This window comes from Pangasianodon hypophthalmus, chromosome 5 (genome assembly GCF_027358585.1).
Source record: "Pangasianodon hypophthalmus isolate fPanHyp1 chromosome 5, fPanHyp1.pri, whole genome shotgun sequence".
NCBI lineage: Eukaryota > Metazoa > Chordata > Actinopteri > Siluriformes > Pangasiidae > Pangasianodon > Pangasianodon hypophthalmus.
The window spans coordinates 26,328,116-26,353,677 of record NC_069714.1 but is presented as its reverse complement, the minus strand read 5'-3'; the positions used below and the strand labels follow the sequence as shown (position 1 = coordinate 26,353,677).

Sequence of the window (25,562 nt, the reverse complement as noted above, 5' to 3'; positions counted from 1 at the left end):
AGTCAGGGGTTGAATCCCAAAAGACTCCCTACTTCTTATAAGTACTGAACAAACCCCAAACAGCTCCCTTTTGGACACAGAGTGCACTACCTGGACTATAAACTAATGGACCTAAAACCTAAAGTACGAAGTCATTTACAAATGCCAAACAGCTTGCTATTAGAGATTTAGTGAACTACATGTAGAAGTTGTCCATTATTGTCTAATGTAGAAGTCAGGGGTTGAATCCCAATTTACTCCGTACACATATTTGTCCCCTATAAGTATTTGTCAAACCACAAATGGTTCCCTTTTGGACATACAGAGCACTGGACAGAGTATATAGTAACAGACACATCTAGAACTAGCTTCTTATTGGACATAAGGTAAGCTTCCTGGGGTATAAAGCAAAGGACACATCCCAAATAGCTCCTTGTTAGGCATATAAGTGCATTATATAGAGTCTAGAAGACATTGGTTGAATCCCAAACAGCTTCCTATAAAACGCATAATGTATTATGCAGAGTGTAGAAGTCACTGGTTCAATCCTAAGCAGCTCCCTACTCCATACTTAAGGACATTGCATTGGGCATGAAGTCATTTACGAGCCCCAAGCCACTTCCTGCTAGACAAATAATGCACGACGTAGAGTGTAGCAGTCAGTATTTAAATCCCAAATGACTCCTTACACCCTATAAGTACTGGTCAAGCCCGAAAAGACTCCCTTTTGGACACAGAGTGCTCTACATGTTGTCTATAATAAAGGACACATCCCATATAGCTCCTTATTAGAAATATAGTGCATTATGTAAAGTGTAGAAAACATTGGTTGAATTCCTATTAAATAAATAGTGCACAACATAGAGTGTAGAAGTCACTGGTTCAGTCCTAGATGGCTCTCTATCAATAGTGCATGCTTAAAATAGCAGCTAAATATATATATATATATATATATATATATATATATATATATATATATATATATATAAAGACACTGGCTAAATCCCAAATGGCATCCTATTAGAGATGTCATGTTAAAGACACAGGCTAAATCTCAAATGGTTTCACACTCCTTACATAAAAGCACTACTAATGGACTAATCCCAAATGTCTCAGGCTCACACACACACACACACAGCCCCAATGGCGTCTGGTCTTATTTGATGTTAACATTGTTTGTAAATGACTTGAACTGATGATACGAGAAAATACTTTTAAGGGAACTTAGCAATTCAAATCTTCATCACCTAAACACTTCCAGACGCCTTCTCGTAAATATCACATGTGTACCGATGGCTTTCAGTAAAGAATAATGACCATCCTTTTGAACACAAACCTGTCCAAAGTCTGCACATCACTACTATTGAGAAATAACACACACATGCTGGAAGTGTGTGTTTGATTACACGCTCCTGTCTTACTTTATAATCCCCAGGAGTGGAGCTTTTAAAGTCTCCCAGCCTGCACTGGTGTTGACAAAGCGTACAGAGAGGTTTCGTTCCTACTGAGTCAATCCACACGGGAAGTGCCGGAGGTCACGGGGTCACGGTAGAACTCTGACCCACTCTGGCCACGCCCACAGGTTTAAAACATCATTCCCCAAAAGCTGGATAAACACAACCCTCTGTTGAAGATCTGTTACACGTTCTGGGGTGTTACACAAACATACAAACTCATATTTTAAATATTTACTTGCTTTTAACAAGAAGTTTTAGTTTTATTCCTGGTGTCATATCCAAAATGTTAGTGTCTGTTGCCTCTACAAATACATTAGAAATAATTCCAGGCTTTATTTTATTACAGCAAATCCCCAAAATGTAGCTTCTCAAGTTATTCTGCTGTTATAGGAAAATAATCAACACCAGGGTGGTGTGTGATCCATGTGAAGGAGATTTACTGTTCCCACTCCGAAGTTGATTATTTTCCAATAACAGCACGTCCTGAAGTGTATTATTCCGATTATACCACAATAATTTGTCGAAGATTACAATTTTTTAGCTATTTAGCTAAACAGTGATGTCATACATTTTATCCATTTATAGTTACATTTAATATTGATGTTCTGGAACGTCCTGAAACAAGTTAGTTCCTGTTATGACATTATAGCAGTTATAAACAGACATTCCTTCACCGTTCCCTTTTTTTCTCTCTTGTTAATAAGTTAATAAGACAAAAACAATGCAGTCTGTCATGTTATTAAGAAACTGCAAACCACAAAGCCCTTGTTGGAAACCTTAAAGTTACAGCTTTACTTTGACTGGTACAAAGCACTGACACTGGAGACTCCTTCTGGAAATGTTAAATAAAAATCTCCTCACAGAAAACTTCACTACACCAATAATTACACATGATTTAAATCTGGTCATGTTGAGCAGTAGAAATGATAACATATTAGAATGAGAATATTAATTTACATGTGGTTATAGAAAATTAATCAACACCTTCTGGCCAATCAGAATCGAGAATTCAATAGCACTCTGGTATAAAAGAGATAATAATATTTAATATGAATTTCAGGAACACAGAACCTCAGGAACACAGAAACATTTTAAGGATGAACCAGGGCCAAGTTTACATCCTGGGGTTCCTATAGTCTCACGAACTTTGAATTTCTTTTAGTTCCAGAGTTGGTGTACATTTCTACAGACTAGGAACTTCAGGTCTAATACACAATGCATATGCATTACTGAATGACTGACACTGTGACCTGGGATTAAAAAAATACATTCAACTAAACTGGGTATTATTTCAGATCGTATACAGTGCAGCACAACCAGCAAAGAGACTTTTTTTTCACACTTCTAGAGGCATTTTGGAAGAAAAGGTGAAATTGCACTTTGTGCTTGTATCCACACCTTTGTGGGGTTACATGAGGGTATTATTTTATGGTTCACACTTCTCTTGAACTGACAAAAATATGTATATTTTTTAAAGTTAAAAAAGAAGCAATGTCTTGTATTTCCAAACAGTATAAAATACTTCAAATTAATATATTCTGTATAATTAATATATTTTCTGTGAATTACTGACAGCTAAACTTTAATAATGAGCATAAAACTGGAGGACGAGGTTATTCACTTCAGTTTTACAACAACTCAAATATAGCTTTTAATTCAGTATGGCTCATTTCACTCTCAGATTAGACAAAGTGCTTCTTATTAAAAAAAAAAAAAAAAAGAACCATGTATGCCATTGTGGGGAGAAAAACAGTGAAACTGGTGAGAAAGTTTATGTAGCGGGGGCGAAAGGAGCCTAAACACGACCTGCTTCCCTTTACAGCCATTATATAAACGTCTGCAAAAGCGTCTAACATTCAGGAAACTCATATTTCATCTATTTTCACCGAATGCTGGCATTTACAAGAGCGATTGTGAGTTTATGGTTTGTCCCAGACTCAAAAAGGGAAGAAAATCAGCAGTGTTGAGATGTAAATGATTTATTGTTGAGCGAAAAAGGTCAATCTGCAACTATGTGTGTGTGTGTGTGTGTGTCTGCAGTGACTCAAACCAGAGCAATATTTACATGGAATATTGAAACGGTCTCTATCTCTGTCAGTGTACTGTCTGTGTACATATGTGGATATATGAAGGAGGGTGTGTGTGTGTGTGTGTGTGTGTGTGTGTGTGTGTGTGTGTGTGTGCGTGTGTGTGTGTGTGCGTGCTAATTATCGGCTTTATGATGCATCACAACATTTAACACGCATTATAATAATAAAAAAAACCCTAAAATCTAACCTGAACAATTCCATATCGATCTTTATCGGCATGTGAGCCTGGATTTATTTTGTAAATGAAATTCTGAGTTTTTTAATTTAAAATTCTTTCACCAGAATGTTGGTCTATTATCATTTTCCTACATTACCCACAATGCCTGCTGATAGTGGTGCCAGTGGAATTTTGCTCTCACTTTAACGCTACTGAAAGACAGCGATGCAGCACAGCGTTAGTCACAGATTTAGTCTTTTAGTTTATCCAGCTCTCTCATCTTCTCATTTTTACACTCGGCTCAAACAGATCAGCTTCCAAAGCTTCAAATTTCATGCTAATACCCCTGTCATTCCTTATCACCATCATATTCTTCATCTCGTAGAGCGCTAACTAGCCGAGCCGTGTCTCTGCCATAACTCTGTGCAACTGCATTGCATTATGGGTCTTTGAGTCTAATGTTTGCACCAACATCTCAACTACTTCTAAGCAAAAAAATCCTTTGTGAAAGCTTTGAAACCTGACTGTTACCCCTTATAATTGAGGTTGTTAATTTTTTTTTCTCTCACTGTGACAAGCTGCACAGCAAACAACCTCTGACTTCTCACAGGAATAATGAAAATACAGCAAACAAATTAACACGAATGACTATCCTGTACACATTTTAAAAGTATATAAATATATTTAATGTCCTTCAGGGTGGATTTCTTCAAGTAATCTTTTAAAGGGTTTGTGTTTTACCCAAGTATTATTAAAAGTGAATCTGTGTAGCGTTAATTAAGTACACATCCATTCATTTAACCATTAATTTTTCCTTAACATTCATTCATCCAATACAACTTCTATAGACATCAAAATCATCCTTGCACTAGACAGAATAAAATTTTTCTCTATTTTCCTCTAACAGCACATCCTGAAGTGTTTTATTCCTCTAATAACACAGCAACTTTCAAAATAAATAATTTTTTATTTTTTAAAGAATGAAACATCATAATATAAATATCCATTTATAGTTATGTTTAATGCTGTGGAATGTGTGTAAAACAAGTTAGTTCCTGTTATCACTGATGTTTTAGGAGTGATAAACAGTTATTCCCTCCTTTTTCTCTAAAAAGGCAAAAAAGACAAAAATATTCAGCATGGCATGGTACAGATAAATCACAAAGCTCTCCGTCACTGGAGTGCTGACACTGGAGACTCCTTCCATAAATACTAAATAATAAATAATCATGTCCTTACAGAAAACGTCACTATATCGGCAATGACACATTTTTATTTAAACAGATCATCATTTATACAGATCATCAACGTGTAAGTTGTTACTATAGAGATGATAACTTTAGAATGAGCACTTTAATATAAATCTGTGTGAAAACGAATCAACATCTTCTGACCAATCAGAATCAAGAATTCAATGCTGTGCTATAATGCTTAACTAATGCTTTCATAATGATGAGTTAATACATGCACTGATCTTGAATGCATCAGGAACTAATGAAGCATATACATTAACAGCAAACTGAGTCATATATGAATAGACATTAATAATAGTTAAATATTGATATTAATTAATTTTGTTCATTAATACAGTGATTTGCAGTATTAATGAAGATTATTTACACTATTAAGGTTAATATGGAGCTTTATAGAAAAACTCTACCAATCAATAAAGATTATAATTTAATGGGTTTCAGTTTCATCATGGCATTTTTTGTGTAACTGAAGAAAAGATTAAATAATAGGTGAATAACAAAGCATATACATTCATGTCACATTTAGTAACATTTATAATTCATTATTATATTATTCTCATTTTTTTTTATTTATGTCATTTAGTGTAGAATATTCCTCCGCACAGAGAAATCAAATAAAACATAATAACATTGTAAATTGTGTAAAAATAATAATATACCCAGCACATATATATATATATATACACTATATTACCAAAAGTATTCGGTCACCCATCCAAATGATCAGAATCAGGTGTCCTAATCACTTGGCCTGGCCACAGGTGTATAAAATCAAGCACTTAGGCATGCAGACTGTTTTTACAAACATATGTGAAAGAATGGGCCGCTCTCAGGAGCTCAGTGAATTCCAGCGTGGAACTGTCATAGGATGCCACCTGTGCAACAAATCCAGTCGTGAAATTTCCTCGCTCCTAAATATTCCACAGTCAACTGTCAGCTTTATCATAACAAAATGGAAGAGTTTGGGAACAACAGCAACTCAGCCACGAAGTGGTAGGCCACGTAAACTGACAGAGAGGGGTCAATGGGTGCTGAAGCGCATAGTGCAAAGAGGTCGTCGACTTTCTTCACAGTCAATTGCTACAGAGCTCCAAACTTCATGTGACCTTCAGATGAGCCCAAGTACAGTACGCAGAAAGCTTCATGGAATGGGTTTCCATGGCCGAGCAGCTGCATCCAAGCCACACATCACCAAGTGCAATGCAAAGCGTCGGATGCAGTGGTGTAAAGCACGCCGCCACTGGACTCTAGAGCAGTGGAGACGCGTTCTCTGGAGTGATGAATCACGCTTTTCCATCTGGCAATCTGATGGACGAGTCTGGGTTTGGAGGTTGCCAGGAGAACGGTACATTTCGGACTGCATTGTGCCGAGTGTGAAATTTGGTGGAGGAGGAATTATGGTGTGGGGTTGTTTTTCAGGAGTTGGGCTTGGCCCCTTAGTTCCAGTGAAAGGAACTTTGAATGCTTCAGGATACCAAAACATTTTGGACAATTCCATGCTCCCAACCTTGTGGGAACAGTTTGGAGCGGGCCCCTTCCTCTTCCAACATGACTGTGCACCAGTGCACAAAGCAAGGTCCATAAAGACATGGATGACAGAGACTGGTGTGGATGAACTTGACTGGCCTGCACAGAGTCCTGACCTGAACCCGATAGAACACCTTTGGGATGAATTAGAGCGGAGTCTGCGAGACAGGCCTTCTCGACCAACATCAGTGTGTGACCTCACCAATGCGCTTTTGGAAGAATGGTCAAAAATTCCTATAAACACACTCCTCGACCTTGTGGACAGCCTTCCCAGAAGAGTTGAAGCTGTAATAGCTGCAAAAGGTGGACCGACATCATATTGAACCCTATGGGTTAGGAATGGGATGGCACTTAAGTTCATATGTGAGTCAAGGCAGGTGACCGAATACTTTTGGTAATATAGTGTATATATGTATATATATATATATATATATATATATATATATATATATGAATGTGTGCTCAAAAATCATGACTCACACACACATACTCATATCGCATTCCTTCCCCCGGGTGTATTCCCACCATCGCTAAATGCTCCTCTCACTCTCATTCCCATTCCTCCATCCGTCGCTCTGTAGCTAAAAAAGGATGTCCTGTATTCTCTCAGAGTTCTCCCAGAGTTCACACACACACACACACACACACACACACGGGTTTGTGAGTCAACAATGAGTCCTGCTGTTTTAAGTTTTCCTGCTAAATCCGTTGATCCAGAGATTTTACTGTCCCATATATCTCAGAAAGAAGAACTAAAACAGAGGGAAGAGGAGACATCGCTGGTTTTAACATTTCAGATAAGAGGATCTAGAGACTCATAATCAGTGTGCACACACACACACACACACACACATCTCCCAAGGCTTCCTCTCTGTTTTTCTTGTAGCTGTGGAATGAAAGTGGAGAATTGGCTGATGGGAGTGACCATATTACAGAGAAATGCAGGAAAAACAAACAAATATTGTTTATTTTTGCGTTAGTATGTCTTCTCTATTAGTGTACAAATGGTATGTAACTATGTTTTAATAAATCGTTAACACATCACTTATAGATGGCTTATGTACACTTTATAACATAACGTTGCCAGGTTTTCCTGACAAAGGGATGGCACAGAGCTAAAAACAGCCCGAGTAGCCATTATGGAGCTGAAATCAGTCTCTTCATACACACTTCTTCACACACATGGACATACACTCATGCCAGGGGACACATAATCATTTGTACATATAGATCCATACACACATTCAAATGTTCATACATACACACAATTAAAGACACGATTACACATGAGATATACACACATACACACAACCCCCATACAGCCTCTTTCTCCTTTCCGCCTACTCATGGTCAATTCTGATGAATTACACATTGTGGGCACACACACACACACACACACACACACACACACACATACTGCTCTGCACTTTACTTTTGAGCATTAACTCTTTTGCGCTTACTCATCGCTCTCTCACCTGCGCATCCATTAATAAACCTGCACTCTGCACTAAACAAACACATTATTGTCGTTAGCTCGCGTCTGCCATGTCATGTTTGATCCCGGTGATTAATGGCGCACAAATCTTCCGATTTCGCTGCTGGATTCCTCGCATTGTTTTGTCATTTCCCAGCGGTGCATGTGTTTAAAGAAGAGGACAGGATAATATAGCGCTGGTGTCATGGCTGCTGCGTTTTGCATTTGTTTTTTCTCCCGGCTGCGCGAGGACCAGGTCAGATGTGCAGATCTATTTCAGAGAGGTCACAGAGAAACTCTGCACTTCAAACCAGTCCATCTCTGCACCTGCAACAACACACAACACACAACACCCCTCCTGTAGTGTTCACATCTCAGCAATGTTCTGCCCCAGGACCTCTCTGTACATCTTACAGCTACATCAAATTTAATATTTAATTTAAACTACACAGTGTACCTTATCTTCATCTCTATTATCATCATCTCTATATAAACTGTATTAATAATAATATCACTTCAAATGCATGAAATGAAATGCTACCAACATCACCTTTTTGTTTCTGATTTACAGATACTTTGGTCACACAGCTAATAGAAAAATTAAATTAAATGTAAAAGTAAAAATGTATGCATAGCATAGATATGATATAAATAGTAAACCTATATTATGCATCATATACATCTATAGCTTTGCTAATGTGCAAGACGTACAGTAGAAGTATAGTACAGTATGAGTCAGTCTACAGGGATGAGATCCAAACTCTAGCAGCGTGGTGTTCTGCCAACAGCCTCACCCTCAATGCTGAGAAGACCAAAGAGCTCATTGTGGACTTCTGGAAATCTAAAAGCAGCAGACACTCTCCCATCTGCATCAGTGGGACTGAAGTAGGGCGTGCCTCCAGTTTCAAGTTCCTGGGTGTCCGCATCCCTGTGGATCTGTCCTGGCACCATAATACTTCAATTCTGGTTAGAAAACTGCAACAGCGTCTTTACTTCCTGAAGAGACTAAAGAAAGTTCATCTGTCTCCCCAGATCTTAACAAGTTTCTGTCGCTGCACCATTGAGAGCATCCTGACCAACTGCGTCACAGTGTGGTATGGCAGCGCCACGGTGTCTTAAAGCAAAGCCCTGCAAAGGGTGGTGAAAACCGCCAGACACACCATTGGTGCCCAACTCCGAGCCACTGAACTTCTTCACGACAGGAGAAGTTTGTGTAGAGCACGCAACATCATCAGGGACTCCTCACATCCCAGTCCCAAACTGTTCAACCTCCTTCCTTCCAGGAGGAGATACAGGAACATTCACACCAGAACCAGCAGGCTCAGGGCCAGCTTATTCCCCACAAACATTACCCTGCTGAACTCTGAACCCACTGATGTGTTGATGTTTTAATGCCTGAAAACATCCTGCAATTCTATTCTACACTGGATATTCTGTATTATCTTGATATAATTGAAGATTCTGTATATTATCTTTATATAGATTGTATAGTATCCATGGATAATCTGGGTACTGTTGTTCTCTATCTATATGTAATATATATGCAGAGAGAGAGAGAGAGAGAGAAAGATACAATGTACATATCTCATATATATTTATGACTAATACTTGCATATATTATATATATTTTTTATACCTATTAGAGTTTTTCTATTATAACATAGTGTAAATACCATTCATATTGTTATCTATTCAATAGCTACTGCACATATTCACCACCCATAGCCTCGTTATGTATTTAAATATTCAATCTGCACTTTGTTAATTTGCACAATGCTACTATTTGCACTTCTGGTAGATGCTAAACTGCATTTCGTTGCTGAGTACCTGTACTTTGACAGTAAAGTTGTATTTATCTATGTATCTATAGTATATATAAATCCGAGACCCAACTTCCCATTTCAGGTCAAACGCAGCAGAAGAAACAGTTGGTGATGTGGAGGGGACTGGAAATTAAATTGCTCAAGGTGATGTCATTCCATCTCCATGACATTTTGAATAAATCACACAAAGGTCCGCTTTCTACTAGCTTCATTTTCTGTTCCAGCTTCTTTGAAAGCTCAGTTTTTGTAAGCTTGATTGCGAGTTCAGATTTGTTTAGCTTCGCTTGGAGTTACATTTCTTAGCTTCATGCTGACTCCAAGCTTAGTTTTCATTACTTTTCCTTTTGTTAGTTTCATTCTTTCTGTCTTGGTTAGCTTCACTCTGAGTTTAGTGTTTCCTAGTTTCGTCAGCTGTATTGCTAATGCTAACTCTAAGAAGCTACACTGCTAATGTTAATGCTAAGACAACCATAGGAGCAGCTACATATTGAAAATAAAACATGTATGGAATATTTTGTGTGTGTAATGTAAATGCTAGGTTTAAGCCATGGACCCAGATTCCCGGAATCCACCACAACATCACAACATGACCAACTCCATCACCCATGCTATCACGTTCACGCTCAGAAGTGTAACTCTACAGTTATTATTAATTTCACGCAGTTAATTTCACGCTTTGATTATGGAATGGTTCTGCTCTTAAGCCACTGGACAGCTTCTCGACAAAGTTCTCTGGTTCAGTAAACAAGCATAGCGTCGGGGTATCAGAGACCCTCTTCACATTCCAATGCAGAACACTGATTTATTGTTTCTAACACATTAACACACCTCACACTTCTGCGCCCTTCCAAACCCTGTGTGTGAGTGTGTACTGAATCTCACACCAAACACAGTGTCATTTCTTTGGCCATGCTGAACATCAGACTCTCCGTCTTTCTCACTGAAGTAGGTCCCCTGCTGCACTGCGTCTCCTCAGCCTCAAGAGAAAGAAATAATTGTCCACAGAGCGAGTAGACACACACGTCACTTCTACTCAACACAAATGGAGCCTTGTGGAGGAGTGTGTGATCACACACCTCGCGTCAAGAAAGGGGAGTGAAACCAGGAGTGAAAAAGCTTGGCTTTGAGTCACATATATGCCTTTCATTTTGGTAGTTTTTTTGGGGGGCACGGTGGCTTGTTGGTTAGCACTGTTGCCTTGCACCCCTGGGGTTGGGGGTTTGATTCCTGCCTCCACTCTGTGTGTGCAGAATTCGCATGTTCTCCTTGTGCTTCAGGGGTTTTCTCCGGGTACTCCAGTTTCCTCCCCCAGTCCAAAGACATGCACTGTAGGCTGATTGGCATTTCCAAATTGTCCATTGTGTGTGTGTGTGTGTGTGTGTGTGTGATTGTGCCCTGCAATGGGTTAACACCCCATCCATGGTGTCCCCTGCCTTTTGCCCCAAGTCCCCCTGAGACAGACTCCAGGCTCCCCGCAACCCTGTGAAGGATAAACGGTATGGAAAATGGATGGATTTTGGTAGTTTTTTGTTTGTTAGTATCATTGTTTCTGTTGCGTTGATGTTAGCTTCACTTTCAGATTTGTTTTTACTAGCATCATTGCAAGTTCTGTGGTTTTTTTTTTAATTTTATAGCCCAGAGTTGCATTTTTGTTAGCTTCATGCTAACATGAGTTCTGCTTTTGTTGACTTTTTCCCAGGTTTAATCCAAATTTAGCTTCCATTACATTTTATTTTGCTCCTTTTTCATTCATAAGTACAATTTTTTTTGTGAAGTCTGCTTTCTACCAGCTTCATTTTCTGTTCCATCTTCATTCCAAATTCAGTTTTTGTTAGCTTCATTATGAGCTCAGATTTCTTTAGCTTTGTGTAGAGTTACATTTATTAGCTTCATGCTGAATTCAAGCTTAGTTTTCATTACTTTTCCTTTTGTTAGTTTGATTCTTTCTGTTCTGTTGTGGTTAGCTTCACACTGAGTTCAGTTTTTCCTAGCTTCATACCGAGTTCTGTTGTTTACTAGCTTCACTGTGAGTTCAGATTTGTTTAGAGTTACATTTGTTAGCTTCATGCTGAATTCAAGCATAGTTTTAATTTTTTTTCTTGTTGTTAGTTTCATTTATTAATATCATTCTTTCTCTTCTGTTTTGGTCAGTTTCACTTGTGAGTATTTTACTAGCTTTACTCCGAGTTCAGTTTTCATTAGCTTCATTCCATTTTCTTTTACTAGCTTTATTTTCGGTTCTATTTTCATTAGCTTCTTTTTAGGTTTTAATTAGCTACATTCATAGGTATGTTTTTTGTTAGCTTCATGCTAAACTCTGCATTCCTGCTATCACATGAAGAAAACACTAGCAGTATGCTTATAGTCTACTAGCTAATTATGGTCAAAACAATCACTTGTGTAAAGGCTAACATATTTATTCTCACAAAAATAATGAAATAATACTGATGTCTAAAAACAAACGTTCATAGATCTCCTGCCTGACTGGTGGAAACAGTACATCAGTACCACGCTCTATAACAATTTTTAACTGATTACACTATCATAATTAATATGATTATTTTTTTTTTTAAACAAATTGGAAATTAAAATAAAAACTGTTATACACACATTTGACCAAATCCACGCAAAGGAGTGGATGAACACCATCCCAGAAACTTTCTGCCTAACGTGTGGTATTTCTTAAAAAGAGAGGATGTGTGTGTGTGTGTGTGTGTGTGAGGGTAGTTGGATGGGTAGGTGGGTTAGTTGGAGTGTCATAAATGTCATAAATGTGGGTGTGTTAACGAGGGTATATATTGGGGCATATCAGTGTAAATGTGTGTGTGTGGGTAGGTGTGTGTGTGTTATTGAGGATATATACTGGGGCACATCTGTGTAAATGTGTGTGTGTGTGTGTGTGTGTGTGTTTACACATATATGCATAATTGTGGTTATGTTTGTATGTCTCTAGGTGTATGTAACCTGTGTATGTGGGTTAGTTTGTGTGTTGTATGAAGTTATCACATGTGTGGGTGTGTATATGATTACAGATATATGTGTGTGTGTGTTATTGAGGGTATATATTGGGGCACATCTGTGTGTGTGTGTGTGTGTGTATGTGTGTGTGTGTATGTGTGTGTGAGGAATAAACTCAGCTCTGGGCCTTCAGGCTAATGACCTCCAGCTGTCGGTACATAGATGGCTGGAAGGTGTTTTCAGGGACGCAGAGGTCGACGCCAGACTCCGTACGTTCCTCTCGTTCTCCTCCAGAGCAGCTGGCTCTGACCTGTGTGTGTGTGTGTGTGTGTGTGTGTGTGCAGGGTCAGCATGTCTCGCTGCTTAGCCTCAGGTCTCTGTGTGTTTGTGTTATTGCTGCCGTTCCCCTGTGAGATCTTCATTTATAACGCAGAGAGACGCGCCGCTAGCTTTTCAAATAAACAAAACCGATACACAGACGCATCACTCGGCCCTTCAGCTCAGTGCTCGCTGTCTCTGGCTGAATTTTTTCCAAAAATGATCTTTTTTTTTTGGGGAGAAGAGCTCAGAGTAAAAGTTTTCTACAGGAACTGAGGCATACATGAGAGTCAGGCTAGATGATGGGCTAAAATTCACAGGAACAGTGCAGTTTAAATGTGTGAGAGCAAGTGTAGGTGTGTGTGTGTGCGCGTGTGTGTGTGTGTGTGTCCACACTCTCTCTCTGTAAAACAGATATATCAACTCCTTATCTCCATCTGTCAGCCATGAGTCCTGTCACTTGGCACTGCAGCTCCACAGCTTTAACACATGCCCAAGTGATCCAGGCTCCGTCTCAAATCTCACACTATTCACTACATTCACTACATTCACTACATTCTTACACTGTACACTTCAGAGGTGACTCTCTCCTACCTGCGATTCTTCCTTAGCTTCATTCTGAGAATCCTTTTTCTGTTTTATTGTGTTTGTTTGTTTGTATCTTCATTTTTAATAATCGTTGCATCTGTGTTCTGTGGTTTCATAGGGACTTTTGTCTTTACCAGGTTCATTGGAAATTTAGTTTTGATTAGCGTCACTGTTTTTTTTTTACTAGCTTCATTTTCAGTTTTATTTCAGTTTTATTAGCTTCATGCTGAATTCTGTTTTTTTTTTTTTTTTTGCAGGTTCACTCCAAGCTTCAGTACAAGCCTGGCTTTTTTTTTTTTTTTTTTTTTTTAGCTTTTGTTAGCTTACTTCCAAATTCCACTCTATTAATTTCATTCTGAATCCATTTAAATTTTTTTAAGCTTCATTCTGAATTTCATTCTGGTAGCTTCATTTGCGGTGCCATTGTTAGATTGATTCCAGATTCAATCCTAATTTGATTATATCTAGTTTAATTTCAAGTTCCATTTTATTAATATTATAAGTTTTATTGTTATTATTATTATTATTATTATTATTATGTCAGTTGTTTTTGCATAAGGTAAAAAGTGCCTGAAGATCCTGGAGCAGGATTTTCCCTGAACAGAGTTCTGTGGCTGAGCTCCAGATTTCTGCTAACACTAACACTAACAGTAAACTTGTGCAGATTTTGTGCTCTTTAAGTGATGAAGAGCAGCAGCACACTGCAGTGCTGACTGTAATCATAAAGCAGCATATAAAGTGTAAATCACATGTACGCCCTCAAATCTCAACAACACAGCAGGCCCAGAAAGCACTCTTCTTTACATTGCAGAACTAATTGTTATGGATCTTTAAGAATAATAGCGGATGATTACAATTTTAATGCATCATAATTATTATGCTGTATGCATTTTACACTTTACTCTTACAATATACACTATATGGCCAAAAGTATGTGGACACCTGACCATCACACCTATGAGCTTTTTGCACATCCCATTCCAAAACCATGTGCATTAACATGGAGTTGTCAATCTCACTCAAACCTTTGCAGTTATAACGGCCTCCACTCTTCTGGGAAGGCTTTCTACAACGTTTTGGAGTGTGTCTGTAGGGATTTATCCACATTCAGTCAAAAAAGCATTACTGAGGTTGGGCACTGATGTTGGACAAGAAGGCCTGGCTCACAATCAACGTTCTAGTTGATCCCAAAGTTGTTCACTGGGGTTGAGGTCAGGGCTCTGCATAGGGCACTGGTACTCCTCAACACCAAACTCTTCAAACCATGCCTTTATGGACCTCGCTTTTTGCACAGGGGCATTATCATGCTGGAACAGGAAAAGTCCTTCCCCAAACTGTTGCCACAAATTTGGAAGCATACAATTGTCTAAAATATCTTTGCATGCTGTAAAAAAAACAGCTGCAGCTTTCTCCTGGCATCCACCAAACCCAGGCTCATCCATCAGACTGTGTTTATTCGTCCTTCAGAACACATTTCCACTGCTGTAGCGTCCAGTGTTGGCGTGCTTTACAACTCTCCAGCCGACACTTCGCACTGCTCATAGTGATCTTAGGCTTGTGTACAGTTGCTTGGCCATGGAAACCCATTTCACGAAGCTCCCGATGCAGAGTTCTTCCGCTGATGTTGCTTCCAGAGGCAGTTTGGAGTGAGATCTGTAGTGAGTGCTGAAACAGGATAGGTGATTTTTCCACACTACGCATTTCAGCCCTGTTCTGTGAGTTTGTGTGGTCTACTGCTTCGTGGCTGAGCTCTTGTTGCTACTAGATGCTTCCATTTCACAATAATAGCACTTACAGTTGACTGGGACAGATCTACCAGTGCAGGAATTTCACAAACTGACTTGCAAAAGTGGCATCCTAAGACAGCGTCACGTTTAAAGTTACTGAGCTCTTCAGACCAACCCATTCTCCTGCTAATATTCGTCTACAGAGATTGCACGGCTATTGCTATGTTCATGGTGTCTTAGTGCAAGTTGTAATGATGTCAGTTCCCACCTCTGGACATTCAATGTGCAAAGTGAAAAAAAAAATAAATAAAAACATGGACACCTCCACAAAAGTGTCTCTTTTGTTTGCTATGACAGAGCACATAAAGCTCTAAAAAAGCTACTTTAGCAGCACTTTCACAGTTAAAGGCCTGAGTATTGTTTCTTTTCTACTATAGTAAAGGCCTGAGTATTGTTTCTTTTCTACTATAGTAAAGGCCTGAGTATTGTTTCTTTTCTACTATAGTAAAGGCCTGAGTATTGTTTCTTTTCTACTATAGTAAACTGTAAACATTCACGCAACATTTTGGACTGAAATTGCAGCACAGCAACAATTGCGAGTAGCTTAGGACCAAACTAGCCGGCTAACGTTTGTGATAATGATGCAACTAAACAGCGACTAGTATGGTCAGTGTTATAGATTTAACCAAGTACTAACTCTGTATTTTAACTGCTCTAAAGCCAATACTGTTATAAACTCATTTAAAAGTAGAGAAGGAGAACTTTAACTGTTCACAGTGTGACCGGCCATGTTGATTTGACGTCATGTCGTAAACAGGGAAGGACTCCCCAAATAGACGAGTTGAAATTTCAAGTTTGGGGTGTATTCCGTAGTTTTTACTGATTGTAGGTGGGGAATTTCAAGTTGCAACTTTGCCTTGAATGCAGCATCAGTGCTTGATTTGATGCACCTCTTAGCAGTGGTTGTTGCATAAACGCCTGAATTCAATCATTATGAGGAGTGTCGACATATTTTTGGCCGTATAGTGTAGGTCTGATGTGCTGAGTTGTCTGTAAACTGTACATGCTCTGAAATATTGCATGCATGTTTTGCAGTTACAATACTCATTAACCTGTATATACTGCACATACTATATTTTGTATATTATACATTATAATCAATATACTTTCTCTTAATTTTGTTTATTAAAATTGCTGTGCCAATGCAAATTTGAAATCTTATTTAACTGATATCTTTCTTGGCCAACTAACCTGACACTCAGCTCATAGCAATGCTTGTGACTGGCTCTAAAGCCTGTTTCTGTTTTGTAAGGTTTCATGGGCAGTAGAAGCTCAGTGGTTAGTACTTGCTGCTAATCGAAATTAAGATTAATAAAACTTTATTGGTGGCTCTTGAGCACCACAAATGTCTAAGGTTTCACCCTCAGAGAGATTGAGAGGTGAAATCTTGATGATGCCACTGCCATCTGTCAAACCTGCTTACTGGGTGTGAAGCATGGCCTTCCTGTCTGCGCTATCAGAGCATCGCTAGTCAACTGCAGGTGTCTTGTTAGCTCATGTATTCAGAATAGTGCATGTTGGTGCTCTAAGGTAGGAAAGGGAAGGTAAGACCTGGTTGCAACTATATTATTGGATGAAAAAAAAAGGTTAATTTTATTATTCATTTGCAGTGAACAACAAGAAACACGCAACGTCACACAGTATATTCCTAATAATACAATACTAACATAGAAACAATATTCTCAGTGAACTGCAATGAGAAACATGGCTATATGAGTTTTAAAGTCATAGGAAGGTTCTGAGTTCAAATCCCAGGACAGCTAGAGAACCGCTATTGGGCCCCTGAACAATTCCAATGACGTTGAGATCACTTTATTTGCCAAATAATTCAATTCAACCTGAATGATTTCCACAAAAACACCAAGATCATATAATCTGAGCCAAAGTGAGTTCAGTATAAACTCTTGCTCTCTACTGGTATATATATATATTGGTTGGATGCTTAAAAAATCTCAAAGAGACTGTGATTTTATTAATGTGGAACCTTTAACCCAAGCTGTGAAACCTGCTGGTGATAAAGAACCCACTATGAATCTGTGGTAAACTGCAATTAAATAATCAGCCAGCATTTCTGAAGCTGTGTGTTTTCCCGAGAAATATTACATCAATCATGTAATCAGATCTAGCACAGGGAGTCTTCATGTAATCAGAGACAGCTGACAAAAAAATGGCAAGCAGATGCTTTCCTGCCAAAGATTAATAGCCCAAGACATTCTAATAACCGATATAAAAAATAACTTTATGGTTTAAACTTGGCAAGAAAGTTCACATTGTTGAGTGTAAAATATAAAATGGTTCAGATGTTACGCTGAAGGGAAATATGCATTTTTATAACACTGTTTAACTTATTAAAACTTATTTAGAGCATTAAAACACAAATAAAATTTTAAGGAACACTTAAAGGTTCTATGCAGAGCCCTATGGCAATGTTTCCCTATAAGAACCCTACAGCAGTGTTTTTCTATAAGAACCCTATAGAACTCTTTGAAGAACCCTTGAAGAACCATTAAAGGTTCCATGTAGAAGTCTACACCAGTGTTTAGGACCCCATGGAACCCTTAAAAGTTCTATGCAGAATCCTTAAAGGTTCTGTGAAGAACCCTATGGCAGTGTTTCCAATAAGAACCCTACAGAACCATTTAAAGAACCTTTGAGGAACCATTAAAGATTCTATGTAGAAGCCTACACCAGTGTTTCCCTATAAGAACCCTGTGGAACCCTTAAAGCTTCTATGCAGAACTCTACGGCAGTGATTCCCTATAAAAACCCCACAGCATTGTTAAAGGATCTATGCAGAGATACAGCAGTGTTTCTCTATAAGAACCCTTTGAAGAACCTGTCAGGAACCATTAAAGGTTCTAAGTAGAAGCCTACACCAGTGTTTCCTTATAAGAACCCCATGGAAACCTTAATGGTTCTATGCAGAACTCTACTGCAGCATTTTTCAATAAGAACCCTACAGAACTGTTAAAGAACCCTTGAAGAACCATTGAAGATTCTATGTAGAAGCCTACACCAGTGTTTCTTTATAAGAACCCTATGAAACCCCTAAAGGTTTCCTTATAAAAACCCCTCAGGATTGTTAAAGGTTCTATGCAGAGCCCTACAGCAGTGTTTCTCTATAAGAACCCTGTGGAACCCTTAAAGGTTCTGTGCAGAACCCAACTGCAGTGTTTCACTAGAAGAAAGTAGAAACTTTTTTGGAACCCTTAATTATCCAATAAATCCTTAAAAAAACCCTGAAGAACTCTTTTAATAAGAATGTACAGTATTTATTAAATTGATCAGAATAAGACCTTCATTTGCAGATTTTTACAACACTATATAAGTTTCTAGTACATATCTAGTACACGTTATTATTATTATTATTATTATTATTATTATTATTATCAGAAATGCAAATGTTTTTCTGCATAGGATTTCTGTCTAATAACAGACATTGCAAAAGGTTCTCTTGGTTGTTAGTTCACTGGGAAGTGCAGCAGAATTAGTAGCTCAGTTATTTAATATGTCAGTTATTCTGCATTACTAAAAATAAATGACCTTTCACCCCTTGATTTGCAGTGAGAAACTGGCTGAACGCTATTTGGCCTGAGATGAGTGACATTGTTAATGATGTGTAACGTTGCTGTGTTGATCATTTCTCAACTCAGAGGTCAGTAGTCAGTGAGAAAATGGTTTGACCCTCAATTCGCTCAGACTGACCTTATTAGGAACTTCACAGTCACAGCACAGCCCACGCATCTGAGCCAAGAGAGAGAGAGAGAGAGGAAGAGAGAGAGGGGGGGAGAGGGGGCATGGGAGGGAAGGCGGAACTGTAGGATGAGAACATGAGAGGAACATGAAGAGGAAGAAGAAGAGAGAGAGGAAGAGGTGTCTGGTCACACTGTCTGCAACATTAACAGAAATCTGCTGAGCTGCTTTTGCATTCCTTTTCTGAACACGTCACACTCGTGTTCAGAATCACATTTGCATCTTATACAAAAAAAAAAAAAAAATCACGAACCTCAAAACCAAATACGGTTGAATTGACACATAAGAATGAAGTTTATTGTGGCCGAAAGTTTAAATATCTGATATGATACATAAATAGGAAATTTAGCTGATTTTTTTTCCATTTGAGGTTGGAGCATTTTGTGTACATTAGATTATGTATATCTACTTATACCACAGCTCTGTTGAAATCTTGATTCCGATTGATCAGAAGGTGTTGATTAATTTTCTATAACAGCGGCTTTGGCAATAGTTCCAACTGTGAGGTTTATATGAATGCGCTTGTTCTAATACGTTATGGTTTCTATAGTAACGACAGTCCGCAAGATTAATAATAAACATAAAATTGAAAACAAGTTGTTTTTTAAACAAAGAAATGTAATTGTTGATATGGTGAAGCTTTCAATAAGATGTTTATTTATGGAAGTCGACACCAGTGTGAGCACTTTGCTCCTGTCAGGAGGAGTTTGCGGTTCCTTGGTAACTTGACAAGCTGTGGTTTTTCTTTTTTGTTTTGTTTATTATGGTGTAAGAGGAATAAAACATTTCAGGACGTACAGTCGACTTCGGGGTGGTAAAAGCACCTCTGCTTTGCGTCAGGCCGAACCACAAAGCTGTCAATGATTGGGAGGTGGATGCAAGTGCAGGTATTTATTAAGAAAAACACAAACAAAGTAAACCAAGTGGAAGCATGGATCACTAACTAATGATAAAAGAAGAGCGAGAACTAGAGCAAGAACATCACGGTATGCCACATACTTGACACGACACATAACCAAGGTGAACCACAGTAACACACAACAAAGGTGTGAAAATGAAATAGAAAGAAACCGGTGTGAGTAATCTGTGAGTGATCATTGAGGCAGGTGATATGGTCATGTGATGTGCTAGGGCTGATGGGTTGTGTAGTTCTTATCGACCATTTTGTGGCCAATGACATGACAACCACCAGGTTGTTGATTATTTTCCAACAACAGCACACCCCTAGTGTTTTACTCCTTACATTGATTCCTCTCATACTCATGACCCTTGAACTCGTTCTCACTGTTAGCACTGTGTGTTACGGTGTGAATGTATTCGTCAGGGTGCGTCTCAATCAGCTCGCTAGTTCAGTAGTCAGGGCACTGATCAGGGAGTCGGCCATTTTAAGGGCTGTCTCAATTGCAATATCCTTCCAGTGCACTAGAACGTTCGTTCCCTAAAAAAAAAATCACACAATGCACCACAAAAACCAGGGAGCATCAGTGCTCACTATGTTCCTTTACTAGAAATGACATCATATTTTCTGAAGCCTCTCAGCTTGAGCAAATTGTACACGAACTCTCAGCCAACTTTGTCTACAAATATAGTAGCTTGTTATCATTGTTGTAGCTCTCAAATGATTACTTATGTTAGATTTTTAATTTTATTTGACGTTCTATATACGGTTTGTTTGAGTCTAACAACTTTTAAGTGTTTAATAATTTTAAAATGACAGAAATACTATGACAGAAATACATGTGATTAAGTTAACAAATTTATATGACATATGATGTCAGAAAGATATCAGTCCTGCCTGTTGTTGGTAAATGCCATTGGTGAAGTTTTACAGGGCGAGTACGTAGTCATGTCGCCAGAAACTGAGTTGTCCATGTCCCGATGTGTAGTGAGCCAGGGCCCTTACTAGTGCCCGAACTTGTGTACACGATATACTGATTTACGACCTAGGGAGCTGATTGATACACACCATCAGTGAAATAGTCTGTTCATTCTCATAGATAGAATGTATTTTTGGCAAAATTTGTAATAATACAAAATCTTTTTAGGCCCCTTTTAAAGAAAAAACATGTTTTATTATTTGTTGCTAATTGGGCTAATTTCTATTTTAGGCAGCTCTGGTGATTACTATTCATGATGAACAGGAGAATTAATCCACTGTTCACTCCATCCGTAGCATGATCGCATTGATTCATGCCATAGAAATGTCCTTTCTAAACACACTCGGTTCCGTGTCACGTTAAACCGTCTAATACAAAAACACCAGGGAACAATAGTGGTTCATTCCTGGTAGAAACTTTCACTTTAATGTGTTTTGCTCCCTGAGAACAAAGGAAGAAAAAGCAAACCGCAACATTTTTTAAAAACTATTGTCAGAAACATATTCTCACTTATGCTGAATTGGATTTGTGTTAGTGATGGAATTGAAGACTCACCACACATCCTTTTGTACCTAAACTCTTTCAGACCTACTGATTTTAAAGCATTTTTAATAAAACCATTACTTCATTCTGTGTTTAACAAGGCCATTGTTTATCGACTGTGACAGAACAACAAATTCCTTAGTATTTTTTCCTGATATGCAACATTTAGTTAACTAGCTGGCTAGCTAATGAGGTAAGTTTATTCATACTTTTTTTTTCTCTTAGCTCGTAAAATGACTGATGTAAAATTATGCATCGATTACTTTTATTCTTTTCTTTGATATTACTCCTCCTACTTGTGCTGCTGTGTCAATTTGGGGGATCAATAAAGGTACGCCTCACCTCGGGCATGGCTAAATGGCTAACATTATACCAATGACCAGAATCTAGCTAGCTAGCTTCACGTCTATCATTCAGATAATCAGAGATTTAAATGTTTGTCATGACTAGCTTCTGCTAGCTAAACAGCAATATTTATTTACTTCCAGCTAAACAACACTATTTATGAAGATGTGAGATTTTTCTGTGCATCCATATTAGCACAGAATGCAGGAAAATAGGGAAAAACTACATTGTGGAAGATTGTTACTCTTCCTTAAATAAATGGTTTAGCATTTCGTGTCAAACTTTTGCTAATTTAGTTTTAGAGCTAGGAGGCTAATCAAGCTAACAAGCACAATCACCTAAATCTTTTTTTATAAATACATGTACAATTCGTCATATACTTGATTCATATGACTTTATTTAGCTGTGTAAATCATTTTAAAGGAATAATTTTTGTAAATTTCTCTCTATTTTTTTTCCCTTCAAACTCAGTGAGGCAGGGCCTATGGGACTGAAGTGATTCTGGTTATCCAAGATGGCCGCCTCCATCATGTTACGGTGTTCAGCTACACAATGAGGCTTTGCTCATGATTATACAATAGATTAAACTGAGTCAAACTGTGTCTTAAATCACATCACTGAAGAACTGGATGTGATTTGAGGCAGGAAAGATTTAGAGTAAAGAGTTTAGGGGAGGTACATTTCTCTTTCTTTTTATCTACATTAGAAACAAACTTTAGACACTGAACATGTCATTGCAGATTGACTACATTTGGGGTAAGTGGAAAAATTGTGTGTATTGTTGCTGACATTTTCCTTTTAATGATAATGTTCGAGTAAGTAATACAATTTGTACATTATTTGCATTTAAGGTTTGAAATATGGAAATAGAACCTAGTGATTCCAGGTTCAAAATGGCCGCCACTGCCGTCTTCAGCTGTGATGTTTCTTTTATTTTTATGTCTGCTTAATATCATGAGATTAACAGTTTACCATAGTTTAGATGTGTATGATGCTAATCAGTACTTCCCTTCCTTCCAAAGCTATGTTAGCTTTGCATCTCCCGGTATCTCCATTTGGACACAATACATCTCATTTGTTGAACTACATTTGAGGTACGTGAAAAATTTGTGCAAATCTGATTTCTAGAACCAATACTCATTGCTCACTTTATACTTTAAAGACTCATTAGCATCTTTATAAGCTCTAAACAAGTGTCTCTGCGTGACTCTAAACCAGTACAAGATGATTTAAGGGATATGACAGTTCTCCGTAAGAATTTAATGTAAGCTCAGACTGAAACACGGCGCTGTGAACACAGCTTCACTCTGACAGACTCGCATAAACCTGATTGGAGCTGAGTTCCCAGCGTGGCAGGATCCTCCTCTGGCACGCGCCACCATATGCTCTGGCATTGCTAATGGGATCACGGAGTGTGAAGGATGTGTATGTGTGTATGTGTGTGTTCATGTGGGGCAGAAGTGTGTGTGGTGGTGGGATTGTGATTAGCAGGCTGCAGCTGGTTGGGATGGGTGATGTGAGAGAGTGCACCCTTGGTCCCGTCTCAAACACAAAACCCAGGGAGAGTGCAGGCACGTCACCTCGGCTTTTACACTCCAGAGCACAAAGCTGAACAACTCCAACATCGGCGGCGTGCACAGCTGCAGCACGTCATCCGTAAGGAAACACACACATACACACACATACACACACGCACACAGAGCCATCAGCATCCGCCCAGACACCACTGCTGCTTCATGCGTCCAACCCTCCAGGCTACACACAACTTGCATGCATGACTACATACGCACAACTCCAGAATTATTGGCACCCTTTCACGAAGATGGCCAAAAATAACACACGCAGTAATACTCCCAGTTTAAACATATTGGAACACTGTGTAGTTTTATTTCAACACAATATTTTTATCCCACAATTAATATCTTGTAAAGCCTTTCCTGGCGAGAATAGCAGCACTGAGCCATCTCCTGCAATGCCTAACAGTTAGAGACACTTGTAGAGGATCTTTAATATCCTTTATATTCACTTTATATTCATAATTTATACTCCTGGGGAATCCCTGGTTCATCCTGAGCTTAGGTTACTGTCCGTGCTTGTTCTCCCCGTGTCCATGTGCATTTCCTCCGGTTTCCTCCCACCAGCCAAAACATGGCAATGGGTGTACTGGCTATGTTAAATTGCCGCTAGGTGTGAATGTGTGTGCAAGGTGTTCTGCAGTGGACTGGCATCTCATCTAGTGGACTGGTATTCTCACCTGTGACATTGACCAGAATAAAGCAGATACTGCAGATGAATGAATGAAAAATGAACATATTCTAGTGTTTGTACATGTGGCTTCTTAAATTCAGACCACAGCTTTATGGTAGAGTTTTAAATCTGTAAATGGAGATGGATATTGTAAAACATTGATTATGTCTATGTTTTTGTATTGGTTTAGATGTACCTGCATTTTTGCTTCCATTATGTCATAAAAAAAAAAAGATTCATCAATGACCATGTATTAGCTTCCTGGCAGACGCAACCAGGTTTTGAAATAAAGCTAAAGTAACCTGTTATTCAGCAGAAGACATTACATTATCAATCATCACAACCAGACACAAAAGAGCAACAACAGATTTCCAGGATAGAATTAAAAAATAATAATAATAAATTGTACATTTGTAAAGGATGTGAATGAATTTGAATTTAAGTATATGAGCATTCTGACACCTTTTTTTTTTTTTTTTTTTTTTTAGACATTTCTATTATTTAAAAAAAAATAGGCTGAGAATGATTTTTGTTAGATGAAAAATATTCAATTTTGTTAGTTAAGTAGTTTGTTTTAGTGCAAAATCTTAATTATTTGTAGAAATTATGCAAAAGCTTTTACTCATTCTCTTGTAGGGTGCCAATAATTTTGGAGTTGGCTGTATATTCTAAACCATGGTAAGCCATGGTTAACACTGAAAAGTCATTCAGGTTCAATAGGAAGCTGTTTATACTGGGTGGGAAAGGAACAACGCTACCATAAAATTAATAGCATGGGAACCTTCACAGACCGGAAGAAAAAAAAATATATCTGGACTACAATTAAAGCTGCCAGTTGCAGCAAGGCCACTGACCCAGTACTGAATAACCTGTCTCAGAGCTGACTGGAGAGACCTTGCTTGTGGAAAAGACTGGTATAAATGGTGCATGATCAGTGTTTAGGACATGGCAGGAAACCTCAACTCAAAACTGATGTTGTTTTGTTCCCTATATAGTGCACTGTTCATGATGCAGCCATTTTGTAGCATATGTCCAAATTATAGTCTCTTGATAATTTTATGTTTATATGTTATTTGTCAGGATAGATATCAGAGCCTCCAACTTTTAATAAAAAAAATTAAATTTTGTTTGAATTCACCGTCTAATATGTACATAACTCTATACATGCTCTATACATAACATCCAACAGGTACATTATTAAATAAAAGCACAAATATAAGAAAATAATACAGCTACAGCTAATATAGATACTTTTTAAATATAAATACAAGGGAAAAAACAGCCATAAGGTACTTGTTAGTGGTGTATTTAATAAGGAAAATCAGTTTTAATACTTTTTTAGACCATTTTTTTAGGTTGCCAGTTTCTGTGAGTCACGACAATGTG

General features: G+C 38.2%; 1 long non-coding RNA gene across 1 annotated transcript; it reads left to right on the top strand.

The window, feature by feature from the left end:
* The first annotated feature begins 22,421 nt into the window (after positions 1-22,421).
* On the top strand, positions 22,422-24,382 carry LOC117597429 (uncharacterized). Its single transcript, XR_004578263.2, has 3 exons — positions 22,422-22,685; positions 22,952-23,023; positions 23,388-24,382. It is a non-coding gene; the product is annotated as an uncharacterized LOC117597429 (long non-coding RNA).
* Positions 24,383-25,562: the final 1,180 nt, after the last annotated feature.